The sequence below is a fragment of the Lathamus discolor genome, chromosome 4 (assembly GCF_037157495.1).
Source record: "Lathamus discolor isolate bLatDis1 chromosome 4, bLatDis1.hap1, whole genome shotgun sequence".
Taxonomy (NCBI): domain Eukaryota; kingdom Metazoa; phylum Chordata; class Aves; order Psittaciformes; family Psittacidae; genus Lathamus; species Lathamus discolor.
The window spans coordinates 20361343-20376286 of NC_088887.1; the positions used below are offsets into that span (position 1 = coordinate 20361343).

At 43.4% G+C, this 14944-nt stretch overlaps 1 protein-coding gene across 7 annotated transcripts in view; it reads right to left on the reverse strand.

Annotated features, from left to right (window-relative positions):
• Window positions 1-14944, reverse strand: part of LOC136013124 (zona pellucida-like domain-containing protein 1) — a 103206-nt gene that overhangs the window by 64796 nt on the left and 23466 nt on the right. For 2 of the 7 annotated variants that reach the window (XM_065676493.1, XM_065676483.1), the window contains exons 1-2: window positions 9670-9890; window positions 3208-3431 (exon numbers count right to left, since the gene is read on the reverse strand). The exons of 1 other annotated variant lie outside the window; for it this stretch is intronic. The gene's annotated coding sequence lies outside the window, so the exon portion shown is untranslated. Of the gene's footprint in view, window positions 1-3207; window positions 3432-3502; window positions 3975-9190; window positions 9226-9669; window positions 9891-14944 lie in introns of those variants that run through there. 4 more of the 7 variants (XM_065676484.1, XM_065676485.1, XM_065676486.1 and 1 more) reach the window with 4 other exon arrangements.

Genomic DNA, 14944 nt, shown 5'->3' on the forward strand with positions numbered 1-14944 from the left:
CCCCTTTTCATTCTTCTAGTACAGTCTTAGCAAGCCTATGCTTAGCCATACCTTAGCTGTCACACACACCACAGCTCGTTTCTCCTTTCTGCTTTACATAATAGGCATGAGCTCAAACTTCCAGCTTTTACATAGAAGGAAATCCCACAGAAGGATGCATTGCCACCTCATTGCTTGAGTTTGCCTTTAGCACAAGTCTGATTGAATGTTCAGTATGTTACCACAGTCTACTAAAATTTTGATCTGGACTGCAGGAAAGAATACATGTGTTTGTTCCTCACAATTATAGTTCCTCTGCACCACTATTTCTCACATCAAAGCTATTTTTGCAAGGACATCCAAATGTATTCTTGTTCCCTTCCATAAGAGCTTACTTTTGTCTGAGATGTACACACATTTCCATAGCTTTCCCTTTAGTGTCAGAAACATTTATTTAGGTTGGAGAAAACCCGTAAGATCAGTAAGTCCAAGTATAAACCCAGCGCTGCCATGTCCACCACTTAACCATGCCACTAAACTCCAGATCTACACGCCTTTTAAATCTCCAGGGTTGGTGACTCAACCACTTCCTTGGGAAGCCTGTTCCAATGCCTGATCACCCTTTCAGTTAAGAAATTTTTCCCAGTATCAATTCTAACCCTCCCCTGGAGCAGCTTGAGGCCATTTAGTCTTGTCCTATCGCTTATTCCTTGGGAGAAGAGACCAGCCACCTCCTCACTCCATCCTCCTTTCAGGTAGTTGTAAGAGAGCAATAAGGTCCTCCTGAAGCCTTCTTTTCTCCAGATTAAACAACCCCAGTTCCTTCAGCCATTCCTCACAAGGCTTGTGCTCCAGGCCCTTCACCAGCTTTGTTGCCTTTGTCTGGACTGACTGCAGCACCCCCATATGTCTCTTGTAGTGAGGGGCCCAGAACTGAACACAATAATACCCAAGTTTGTCATATCAAGTACCAGCCATCTTGCACAAAGAGAAATATTTCTCTTTGAAAATTTTCAGCAGAGATTAACTGGAGTCATTACTCAGTTGGAACTGCTATACAATCCTGATATTTATCTTTCCTTGTACCATGTAAAACATTTTCCATTGCTCACAGCCATGATGATCTCAACCCTCACAAGGCTGGCACAACAGAAGTTAATCCCTGTGACCTCAGCTTCTGAGGAATTGTGTTAAAGTAGATTTGAAATATGCAAATCCCATCACAGCAACAGGAGGGTGAGCATACAGCTATGTATTTTCACAGTACATGCCCTAGTGCCTTAATAAAATGGACAGTTTCAAAGAGGAAGGTGCAAGATAGAGCTGGCCAACAGTAGTCTCCAACACCCCCCATCTGTCAGCTCATCATGCAAGTGCAAAAGACACCTGTCTTGGTGGAAGAGACAGATCCTGTCTCCTGTCCTGAGCTGTTTCTCATTCAGTGAACCACAAATAATGGTCACGTTTAACACTGATGGCCATAATACCACAACCCACATTTGCTACACTTTGAAAATGCAAACACAACATTATTTTCCACTTCAATTAAAACCCTCTATTTTTTCTACACAGTGGGATAATCCCATGTTAGTACAACATGATCTGTATGAATTTAGATAGGACCTTTACATATGGTCAGAGCTCTTTGGGCAGAATCCACTCCAGAAGCTGAGTATACAAGGTGTAAGAGCTGGGGTAAGTGACATGAAGCAGGAGAGGGCCAAGACTGAGTACTTCTTATCACTAGGGCCCTTCCCCTAGCCATCCCACTGACATTGGCATATAGCAGCACAGCTGCTCCTACCTCTGTCAGCAAGAGTGGTAAGAGAAGTGATTCCCATGTCCTGACCATCACCTCACAGTCACCAGCTCACAGCAGGAGCTAAAACACAACCCTTGGAGGCCCTGGATGCCAAAGTGCCAAACTACCTGTTGATTTCAGCTTCACCCAGGGTTTTGGGAAGCCTCCTTGTTTCTCTCCAGCCCCACCATCTCTTAAAAGCAAGCCAGCATGCCTAATTTGCACAGTGCTGCAACAGGCAAGTGTGCTTTCCTATAGATGGGCTGCATCCGCCCTGGAGGCAGATTCCACATCTCCTGGAGAGTCCCAATATACAATTATGTCAGAGAACCTGGCACCAAAGCCAAATGCCTTCCATGTTCCTTTGCTGCTGCTCATCACTCCTTCATGCCAGAGTAACCCATCAGCTCTTCATTTTTTTTAAAGTTAAAAACACAAGTAACACTCAACTTGAAAATGTTAAACACCTTCTGCCCTGGAAGGTGTGAGGTCTCAGAGGTGGATGATGTGAAATCATGGCATTGCTGAGGATGATGGAAGACCATCAGTTTGTTCACAATACAAGAATCCATCACAACTTTATTCACTTCACTACAAATAAAGCATCTCTATTTGATTTACCCAGACATTCTTGGTTCAAGATTTAGAGTGTTTGAAGCAACTTCATCTTTTAAGAATACTTTTAAAATGCTGTCAGAAGGAGGATGGGTGTCCAAGCAAGCTAGGTGATCCTGTTACACATAAGAAAACTGAAAAGGAACATAATTGAAGTGTCTGAAGAGTATTACAAGCACTTGGAGCCCACTGACTAGCACTCAGTATGACAAAGGAAGCTGCCAGACAAGTAGGTAAAGAAAGAGATTTTGCATCAGAAGTTGCATCAGTGTGTACATTGTAACACACAAGTGGCAGCATCTGCCTTTTATTCAGGCAGGGAAAAAGAGAGCAGCCAGTCTATCTTAATGTGGATGTCTTTGAAAATTCATGTGCTTTTGTCAGGTTAAAAAAGCAAATTTGATTAAAAGTCGCAATACAGAAAAAGTCATAACACTCCTATGCTTTTCAGGAACTGAAATTCAGCTTCACCTTACAATTGTTGGTTATACTGAAAAAAACCTGAAATGCAAAGTAACGCAAGAAATTTTCAGGTAATTGCCGCAGAAAAAATGGACTCAGAGATCAATGTGATCAGAAAAAAGCCACTTATTACAAAGCATTTATCCTTTTTATACTGTTGTCTGCATCTGCTTACAATAGCTCGCTGTATTATATTTGGATACATATACAATAGCGTGCTGTATTATAATTGGCTACATATACAATAGCTTGCTGTATTATAATTGGATACACATTCTTGTAGCACACAGCAACTAGTATACAATTGATCAGATAAGCGTATGGGAACTTAACCTTTAAAACTTACTAACAGTTCGCTATTTTGTATCTTAGCACATTCTAGTTTCTTCTTATCTTACTTGCACTGTTAACTCTTGCTTCTTTACCCATATCTTCCTTCATCCTCAGTTCATGTTGAACTCCACGCAGGCACTTGCTGACTTGGGAATGTGGCCATTCTTTGCTAAAAATCCGTCCACACTCCCGTGCTTTTCAGGAACTGAAATTCAGCTTCACCTTACAATTGTTGGTTATTCTGAAAAAACACAGAAATGCAAAGTAATGCAAGAAATTTCCAGGTAATTTTTTTTGTTCATATTTACTAACCTCAACTGTTGAAGCAGATGTAGCTCTCTGCACCTCTTTAATTCATCAATCTACTCCTTGAAAAAGATGACAAATGCAGGATTTCCAGTCTTTACTGGATGCTGGATAAAACTCCACAAGCTGAAGAAACTTTGATATTCAGTAGTAAGGAGTTAACTCTTACTTCAAGAGGCAATTGACAATAACAAAAGTTTCAGTTTACGGCTGGTATTTCTCTCATCTATGCAACTTAACTATTTCAAATATTCATATCTTGTCTACACAATGACTTCCCACAGCACTGAAATGGAGAGCACATGAAATGCAATTGAAGTGTTTTTCTAGCAATTATTATGGTCCAGATAGGTACATATTGTCATGCTTAATGTTGTGACAAGTATCTGTCATGTATTACACAAGCATTTATCACAAGTGTATTTTTTACATACAGCTGTGTGTCAGCTGCCTATTTTCTTCATAAAGCACGACTACATTGCCACTGGAAGAGATTTAAGTGTCTCTTACCATATCATAGTGTCGTGGTTTAAATCCAGCTGGTAACTCAGAACCACGTAGCTGCTCGCTCACTCTCCCCACTTCTTCCTCCTCCTGCTCCCAGAGGGTTGGGGAGGAGAATCAAAAGAAAATAGTTCCCACGGGTTAAGATAAGAACAGTCTGGTAACTAAGATATAACACAAAACTACTACTGCTACAACCGATAATAATGATGATGGCTTGACTTCACAAACAAAGATTTGGGAAGGGCTTTACCCATGCTTACTTGCAAGTGTGAGTAAACCCTTCAGGCCTGTGCAGTGGATTTTTTAAGTGAGACAGCATGCATGGAACTGGCCCCACCCTTTACACCTGAGGTTTATCTGCCAGGGCCTAGAGAGCTTCGACGGTGACAGCAAAGTCCTCAGGTCATAGGTCTGGTTAGAGTATCCTTCTCTTAGATGGATGGCCTTACAAGGCTAAACAAGCTCCATCCCCTCAGGTTTGAAGTTAGAGTTGTCCTTCTCCTAGGATGGTTGCCTGAAGGCTAGTGAGCCCATCATGCCCATGGACACACTTTGTCTGACCCTTCAGTTGAGATGTGTCTGGCATGGGAGACTGTACCAGAGGCATATGCCACCACCAGCATAGCTCTCAACTTCATAAGGACACATAAGCTCTTTCCCCACAACAAGGGGGTGTCCGTGAAAGAGAACCAATAGTAATAATGATAAGGGAAATAACAAGAGAATAGAATACAACAGCTCACCATCCACCAACCAATACCCAGCCCAACCCGAGCAGTGATCTAGCCCGCCTGAGTAACTGCCCCCAGTTTATATCCAGGGCATGACGTTCTGTGGTATGCAGTACCCCTTTGGCTAGTTTGGGTCAGATGTCCTGTCTCTGCTTCCTGCCAGCTTCCCCTCCCCCCTGGCAGAGCATGAGACTGAGAATGTCCGTGATCGGAGTAATCATTACTTAGCAACAACTAAAAACATCAGTGTTCCTGTGCTGAAAGTCAAAAACACAGTACTGCACCAGCTACTAAGAAGGAGAAAAATGCCTGCTACTGCTGAACCTAGGACACATGGTATTGCTTCAGTTTCATGGTAGAGACCATGTAGCCAGGCTGCTATCCCAAGCACCCCAAAAAGGAGCATAATACCGTGGGATCATACTGCCACATATACACATGCACCACTTTCTTATACACCCTCCTACTCACTAGGCAGGAGCAGGTAAGCTGTCCAGCCTCAGAGACTGAGGCAGCCAAGAAAAACTTTGTTCATAAGTCAGTGGCAGTGGAGTAGCCCAGATGATGTAACAAGGATGACACATCAATCTGTAACCATTTGATATGGGTACAAAGCATTTCTCATTTCCAGAAACAGCCCTGTCACTACTTGGTTAGGAGAAGCACAAAGAGACCCCTGAGCCAAGACACCCCCAGTCATCCACATGGCTCATGCCTGGCTTCAATGTGAAAGAAATCCAGCCCCATGCATGTGGACCCACACCCCAGCAGTGCCTTCCTGATGCAATAGCAGTGCCTCTAGGGCCCATACCAACTCACTGAAAGCCAGCCAAGACATCTGGACACACATGGCCCCATCATGCCTGTAATTAGGCAAGCCTTGTCCTGCATTAGCTGTATGACAGTAATTCATGAACTATGACCCCTCTGAATGGATTAGCCTACAGTATTTAACTGTCAGGAGGCCCTCTAAACCACCATTAGTGAACCTTTTTTAAAAGGTTAATTGGTACCTGTTTGAACAGCAAATTCCCAAGAGTTTGCTGCTCCCACTAGGGTTCCAGGAGGCAAGCAGGTATACAGTACTCTACTGGACATGACCTGGTATTGCGAGCCTGAAGCCCAGAAAGCTTCAGCATATGTTGGGCTGCATCAAAAGGAGCGTGACCAGCAGATCAAGGGAGGTGATACTTTGCACTGGTCAGACCCCACATGGACTGCTGTGCTCAGCTATGGAGCCCCCAACACAAGAGGGATGTAGACCTGTTGAAGTGAGATCAGAAGAGGGCCACAAAGATGATGAGAAGGCTGGAGCACCTCTCCTGTGAAGACAGGCTGAGAGAGTTGGGCTTGTTCAGCCTGCAGAAGAGAAGGCTCTGGGGACACCTTAGAGCGGCTTCCAGTGCATAAAGGGGGCCTACAAGAAAGCTAAAGAGAGACTTTTGACAAGGGCATGTAGTGACAGGACAAGGGGTAATGGCTTTAAACTGAAACAGGGGAAATTTGGATTAGATATTAAGAAAAAAATTCTTCCCTGTGAGAGTGGTGAGACACTGATACAGGTTACCCAGAAATACTGTGTATGCCCCATCCCTGGCAGTGCTCAAGGCTAGGTTGGATGAGGCTTGGAGCAAGCTGGTCTAGTGGAGGCATTCCTGCCTATGGCAAGGGGGTTGGAACTAGATGATCGTTAAGGTCCCTTCTAATCCAAACCATTGTACGATTGTATGACATTCACAGAAGGACCTCTTCCTTTGTGCACAGCAAAGGAGGAAGCAGAAGTGCTGAGCTGGTCAGGGAAAAGAAAAAAAAAAAGGAAAAAAAAAATGTTGGTCAAACTTTGGTTGGACTGCTTGGTCAAACCTGGAATTTTTTTTTACAATCATAGTGGGAAAGCATGATGTGTGCATCAGCCATACCAGCCACACATGTGTAGTGAGTCAGACAGCAAACTCTTCTGAAGACATTCTAGACCTACTCCTTTCACATCCATAAAAAAATCACTTTCTCTATCCCAATATATACACTAGCTTCCATGCATGAAATTAGTAAACCATCAAATATTTTTGAGTTTACTTAGTAAGGACACAAGAAGTCTTGCACAGAACAGAATTTCCCAGTAGGGCAGCCACATTATCTTTTGTAACAGTTGACATCTTTTTAGCCCAGGACCAACTCACCACAAATAACAGTCTAGAAATTTTATCTACCAGTAAGTGGAGTTCTTCCTGCATAACTAAAGGCAAAGCAAGCTCTAGCTGCTGCTTGAACCAAGAGTATAACTCTTTCCTCTTCTGCAAGGAGTGTTTGTTTTACCTTTGATTCGGAGAAAACTCCAGGAACAAACTTGCCAACAAAGTTTTCAAGCTGACAAGCAGGTATTCTTTATTGCAGCACCGGGAGACACGGGGGATAGCTCCTCCTAACGTGTGTCTCCCTTTTGCTACACAAGCCGTCCTTATATAGTCCCTGGGCATACATACATTATGTCATTTTCCAGAAAGTTCCCCGCATGCGTACAGAATTGTGGTGGTGGTCTCTGAGGGTCGTTTACTTCTTCCAACAATCTTCATCACTTCTGGCAGTCTTTGGAGCACGCACAGTAGATGCTCATACCAGTTTAATTGGTTCGTTAGCACCAGAGACATAATAATCCTCCTATCCTCCTACCTATTAGTTAGTTTAACTGGAGCCCATCCTGGACACCTGCCATTCCCAGATACTCCTATCCCTGTGTGCTGTTCTTCTAGACTGTTTTTCTTAAAACTGTGTCAACTATAACAACTTATCTTGTACAAGAATGCTCAGTGTGTTCTCTAGCTGCATTCTATTTTTTTTCTATGTATCATGCACCTCAGTAATTTTCCATTGCTACTGTTACAAAGCCATCAAACTTAACATTACTTAAAACTGATTCTAAAGGTTTACATATTCCATTTTGTGATTTCGTGCCCCCCTTGTCTCACCTTCTCCCTTTCCATTATTTGTTCTGAGAAATATACATATCTTCATTACAGAAGATTTTTAGCTTTCTTAGGCTAAAATAGGTTAAGTAAAAACCAGTTCTCAGTACCTGTAGTCCATTCATCCATTCTTGCTGGTTTTATTGGCATGAGTTTGTTGACACCAGTCTGCAAAAGCAATGATTTGTGATACTCTCTGCGAGTGGTACATAGCAACTCTCTTTGGCATCTGTAGAGGACTGAATTCTGGCAAGCTTGAACACTCTTCCAAGACCAAGGAGAAATGGGCAATGTGCCTATGCATGCAGCCCGCACAAAGGCTAAACAGATGTTTAAAACTGTGATATCATTTCAGACACATTCCCCATAAGGTGAAGTGTTGCTTCAAATAATACAATTAAGCAAAGCAAAGCTCCTTTAGCAGTGTGTCAGTGGCATGACTAGCTAATACTCCGAAGGCCCAGATGAATCCCTCTTCACTATTGACAGCATTTCATGTCTGCCCCAGCAGAGAGAGGAGCTCTGGCAGCATCCCTGAGCACCTCAATATCTGTCCCTTCTTTCTCCCAGCCCCACTCCAGACTTTGTACAAAGATCACACCCCAGAAAAGCATGGATCAAGAGCACTTCACAAGCAATCACCCACTCTTCATATCAGCCCCATGAAAACAGTCACATTTTGCAGCCCAAAAGCTGAGAGCACAAGTTCCCTGAAGACAGGCAACATCATGTGAAAATGCACACAGACACACTGAATGTTAAATCCTCTGAAAGAAACCCAGTCAGGGAAAACAAGCACTGCAACTCTACCACAAATAAAAGTGCTACAAATCACAACAGATCTGATAATTCAAAAATAAGTCCACGAACAAGCTTTTACTTTTATCAAAAATCTTTCCATAATAATATTTTGGCATCCAGATCTTCTACGTTAATAACTAAAGGGTGACAGAACAGTGTTAATTTTGGTTTTAAAAATATGTTGTTAAGGAAACAGGACAATTAGGCTAGAGTTCCCATAGCTACACTACAGAACAATCTATAGAACAATGGTATTATACCTGTATAGCATCCTAGGTGAAAGGAGAGCTAAATAACATAAATAGGTCAGTCTGTTTAATGAGAAATGGGAGCAGGAAAGCATGACTCCAGTCAACGAATCAAGATAACTTTAAGCTTTGCTCAAGGACAGAGGCTAAACACTCCTTACCTTCTGAAGAGCTGATAAAACTTACAGTTTTATTGCCTGGTTGCAAAAGCCAGACAATCTGACATAGGTCAGGCAGACCTCTTATGGTTCTGGTTAGCCTACACTTCCCTCTCACATCACCCCTCAGCCCCTCCACTAATGTTTCGTATCTCAAATCATCAGTTGTTAGCAGATTTCCAGGATAACAGCTCATTTTTAATAAGAAGCAGCAGCACACAGCAACAACACATTTGAAGTAAAGCCATGCTTCCTCTGATACTTGGTAGAAGACTTTAAAATATACCTAAACATAAGTATGTCCATCAAGCTGTTCCTTTGAACAATCACCTTCAGAGTATTAGGCTTTGAACAGCTTCTCTGACATTGTGACAAGGAGGAGACACAGATAAATTAATGAACTCAGTGTGCAGGAAATATCATCCTGTGGAGAAATGAAGTACCAGGTTTTTCTCATTGATCAGTTAAAGAGATATGTAACTTGCTTAATGAAGCCAATTTGAAGTTACGTCCCATTTTAAGCTTTTACTGGAAATCAGAGAAAGTTTCTGATCCTGTCAATATTGGGAAGTGATGTATTTCAGCCTGTTCAGGTTACTTTAAAACTCCAACCAATACAGAGTTTGCTTGGAAATTACAAAGATAAGCAGACAAACAAAAGCAGGGTGGGAACTGTACCCTTTATACAACATGACAGGAGTTAGGTAGCACTTACTGGGGATCACCAGCATCCCACCCCAGGACCAGGCAGCCCTGGCAGCTCACCTTGTAGAGTCTCTTTCTCACTCCTGCACCCTGAGCACACCAACCTACTCAGCTTCTTGCATGTGCTTCATCAGACTCCTGTAGCTCCAAGCCACTTATTATTTAGATAATTAAATATTATTATATTTAATTAATAAGTTTCCTCAGAACACACACACACAGGTTTTCTCCTGCAGCCCTGTACAGGTCAACCGATTACTGGCCTGGACTGCTTTGACTTTCAAAACTTGCCGCCTTATGGGATGTTCCTGGCAGGGCAAGAGTAAGCAGCAGTTACAGGAATCTATGTCAGCAAAACTTAACCCATCACTGCTCACACCCTTGCCTGCCCTCCAACACCACAGAAAGAAAACAGACTACCAAAAGGCAAATAAAAAAGGAAAAAGTTAAAGAGAAAGAAACAAGAGGCAGCAAGGAAGAAAGCTTTCTGACCCTGAAGGTCCATTCATGGGGAATGTGACAAAAGTAAACACACTGGAAAAGGATTTTTAGAGTAATTGACAACTAGGGAGATGTGAAGGATCAGAGCATAACACTTGGATTGGAGGCACTGTTTCTCGCTAAAGAATGTCAACATAGGATTTTGAATTTATTTGTGTTTGAGGTTAAATCTTCCTTTTTGCTCAGCTATCCAACCTTAACCAAATCAAAGCTAGTACAGAGATGTCAAAATTGTGATTCAGAAATACTGGTTTTGAAGTTTTTGGCTCAGACAGGTATTTCCTGCGTGACCTTGGGCAAGTCACTTAGTTGTGATGCACTTCATCTTCTAATCCATAAGGCAAAGACAATGCCTTACAGGCAAGTTATGAGGTTATAAGTGACTGCAAATAGCCATAACGATGGGAGGCAAAGAGTGATCAGGGAAATAGGGAAAGCCACCTCCTGGAGGATCCTGATCCCTTGGGGTTCTGTCTGAGATCAAGCACCCCACGAGTAAAATGTCCACTGTCTAATTAGCACTGATTTCTAATGATGTTTCACCCTCTCATAGTGAAATTGCATTTATTATTGAAACATGCTTAAATCAAAATGAGATTTTGATGTGGGTTCCAGCTGCCAGGGAGAGAAAAGACCTTGTCCAGCTTCTCAACTCCATGTTCACTTTCCATACATCTCTCTTCCTCTCCATTCCCCATCCTACTAGAAGGAATACAAACATCTAGGATGTCCTGATCATAAAGGGTGGTTAAGCATAGAAGTCTGAAGGCTATTAGGGAAGCAGATGCTCTCCTTTTCAGGTTTGTCTGTTCGAACAATGCACAACATTATTCCAAAAAAAGAGCACAGAGAAGTGGCCATGGTTGAAAGTCTCTTGGGGGTCTCCCGTTAGGACCCCCATCTTGCCCAGGAGCCCCTGGGCCCTCCAGAGTTTTTCACAGTTGGCTCAGCACAACTGAACAGCACTGCAGCCCTCACTCAAACTTGGAGCAGTCACAGAGGTCACCACTTTCGAAGGAGAGGCAAGAAGCAACCGTAAGGATGCGGCTGAGTGCTGACCCAACTGTAGGGCTATCTTTCAGCCCCCACCACTACATCCAGCACCTGCTTCCAGCATGGGAAGCACTCTCCAGAAGCACTGGCTCCTCTCTAGCACAGAAGAGACTTGCATTATGTTTTATTAAAACAACTGAGAAGTCTTCCTTTCAACAAGCTGCTTCGCTAAAGAGTTGCCCCAGTCAGTAACAGGCTCTATTTATTTGTAGCTGCTGAGTTCTCAGGTTCTGGGTTGTCTGGGTTTTTTTGGCTGTACATACTGTATGATTGCTCAGTGGGCATGTCTATAACCAACAAGGATGTTTTACTGAAAGAGTTGATACATGAGGTCATAAATTGGGAAGAATCTAGTAAGTAGTCATTAATTAATAACTTTGCACAATTGCAGGTTTTTGAACTTCACTCCCTTGAGCTGGAACCCTAAAAATAATCATGTTTGCTTTCTCTATTTTTGTTAGCTTCAGAAAACATCCCAGCTTGAGCTGTTTATTTTTCAAAAGTAAAAAGATAGTGAGTTAGAAGACTCCAGCCCTGCAATCTACAACACAACATTCTGTGCTGACATAGCATCCCGTTTGGGAACAAAACCTGCTGCAAGTTACAGGATCATGACTAACATCATTGCTTCAACGATGGCATTGACTGAGGCAAGAAAACATTACAGACAAGTTATAGAAGACAAATACTTAAGTTTAAAGTGAAGGCTGAAAACATTCCCAAGCAGGAAAATACCTTTCAGATTTTGAAATGCCAGGCTTGACTTTAAATTAATGATCAGCCAGTTAAGGCAGGAAGAAAACCCACAGTAGCATTATATGCTACCATTTTGAAAGCTTAGTAACCTATCAGGTTAACACTGGAATAATTTATAAGATAGCACCAGAAAGATGAGCAGAGCATGTGAATTGCACTTTAAAGAAAGCTTCCATTAATATATGTTGTTTATATTTCTGTTCTGCCTAGAAAGCCTCATCAGGAACCACAGTATAGTTGTCTTCTCAATTTTCATATCTTCTTGGACAGCATCTCAGATTCTTAGACCAAGCTTTTGGGAGCAGCTAATGATTCCACTGCTCTCCTGAATGTATCTTAGAGGGGCACAGGCTGTAGAAACTGAGTACCTGTTCTTTGAGAAGGAGCTCCCTCTAACTCGATTCTCACGAAAATGGGTTATTTTTGAAAACACTCCAGCAGCACAGCATCACCTTATTTTGGAGCCCAGAATGTTATTCATCTCTTTTATTCAGAGTCAAGAAAAGGGAAAAATTTATGAGGGGGAAGTCATGTATGACCAACCTTATAGCCTTCTATGAGGAAGTGACTAGGTGGAGGGATGATGGTAGAGCGGTAGATGTAGTTTTTCTTGATTTCAGTAAGGCATTTGATACTGTCTTCCACAGCATCCTCATAGATAAGCTAAAGAAGTGTGGGCTTGACGATCAAGTAGTGAGGTGGATCGAGAACTGGTTGAAAGGAAGAAGGCAGAGAGCTGTGGTCAATGGCGCAGAATCTAGCTGGAGGTCTGTGACTAGTGGAGTCCCTCAGGGGTCGGTGCTGGGACCGGTGCTGTTTAATATTTTCATCAATGACCTGGATGAGGGAACTGAGTGCACCATCAGCAAGTTTGCTGATGACACAAAACTGGGAGGAGTGGCTGACACACCAGAGGACTGTGCTGCCATTCAGCGAGACCTGGACAGGCTGGAGAGTTGGGCGGGAAGAAATTTGATGAAATTTAACAAGGGCAAGTGTAGAGTCTTGCGTCTGGGGAAGAACAACCCCATGTACCAGTACAGGTTGGGGGTTGACCTGCTGGAAAGTAGCGAAGGGGAAAGGGACCTGGGGGTCCTGGTGGATAGGAGGATGACCATGAGCCAGCAATGTGCTCTTGTGGCCAAGAAGGCAAATGGCATCTTAGGGTGCATTAGAAAGGGTGTGGTTAGTAGGTCAAGAGAGATTCTCCTCCCCCTCTACTCAGCCTTGGTGAGGCCGCATCTGGAATATTGCGTCCAGTTCTGGGCCCCTCTGTTCAAGAAGGACAGGGAATTGCTTGAAGGAGTCCAGCGCAGAGCCACAAAGATGATTAAGGGAGTGGAACATCTCCCTTATGAGGAGAGGCTGAGGGAGCTGGGTCTCTTTAGCTTGGAGAAGAGGAGACTGAGGGGTGACCTCATCAATGTTTACAAATATGTAAAGGGTAGGTGTCAGGATGATGGAGCTAGGCTTTTTTTCAGTGATATCCAGTGATAGGACAAGGGGCAATGGGTGTAAACTGGAGCATAGGAAGTTCCACGTTAACATCAGGAAGAACTTCTTTACTGTAAGAGTGACAGAGCACTGGAACAGGTTGCCCAGGGGGGTTGTGGAGTCTCCTACACTGGAGATATTCAAGGCCCGCCTGGACAAGTTCCTGTGTGATGTACTGTAGGTTACCCTGCTCTTGCAGGGGGGTTGGACTAGATGATCTTTTGAGGTCCCTTCCAACCCTTGGGATTCAGTGATTCTGTGAAACTTCGGCTTGGTGCATTCCTACAGTGTTCGTCATTGAGGAGGGGAGGAGTGCAAGAACTGAAATCGCAGCACAAAGGAGGTGTTGCAACGAAGGAGATGTTGCAACGACAAGCATGCTTATTTCAGTGCCCCAGGCTTGCCCAGGAACCCAAACAGCTCCTGTATGCACACAGCGACTCTTTTCTCTAGTATCGGCTAGGATGGTGCAACCAGCTTCCACCCTGGGCTGCATGAGAAGGGTGGGAAAGCAGGAGAGACTAAGGGGCTCCCAGAGGAGCATGGCCTCTATGTTCATGGTGGCACCACTGTCAGGAGCCTGGCACAGGGGAAGCTTTCCTTCCAGTGCTGGCATGGGGCACCAGCATACTCACATTAAAGCATCCTGTCCCCACTGCTAGGCAGTGGCATACATGCCTATCCAGACCCTTTTGCCAGTGTGCTCTTACTACCAATAGGAGCTTTAAGAGGAGAGCTGTTGTTTGTAACCTTCCTCTTCCCCTCTTCCACAACATTATCCCACTCTGGAAGGTCACTGCCTGAGGCAGCCAGGGCTCTGCATTGCTAGCTGTCATCCCAGTTTCAGAAAGCAAGAAGCTTCTTTCTCCTGCCCTCATCTTCAGACCTTAGAGGTAAAATAAGCCAAGTAAATGGAGGTGATTAGGAGCAGCATACCATAGGCAAGCACAGTGTAACCCTTCAAAGACACAGGAACACCTCAGCAATTTAAACAAGATGCTAAGCACAAGGATGATTTCTCCAGAAACACACAACACAAGCAAAAATACTCAATAGTTCTGCTACTTGTTGTGTTTATATCTTGGTATGGGTTTTAGGCTGAGATTATATTCATAGGATAATGTAGAAAGCCTCAGCCAAACAAACAGCAGCAAGAGAGCTTACACTGGAGAAGGTAGGAAGAGCACCTAGGAGAGAGGAAGAAACAATCACCTTTGTAAGCACAGGTACCAAAAATTGTTCTTTCAAGCTATGGCAAGTCTTGCATATCAGGATTACATGTGTTTGATGACAGGGTAACAGAAAGACAAATCAATCCTCTTCTGCTCACATAAGAGGCACAGAACTTCCTCCTAACTGTAACCAAGCAGCACTCAAACGTTTATCTTACACAGACATTCAGTGCCTAAGCCTGAAATAAATACTTGCAGCGATCTGGACCTAACAAGTCTGCAAATCAAAGGGATTTAGGGGGTCACTCCCATTCATGCTCCGGTCTGTAAGTTAACAGTCTTGTAGCTTTATTCAAGAC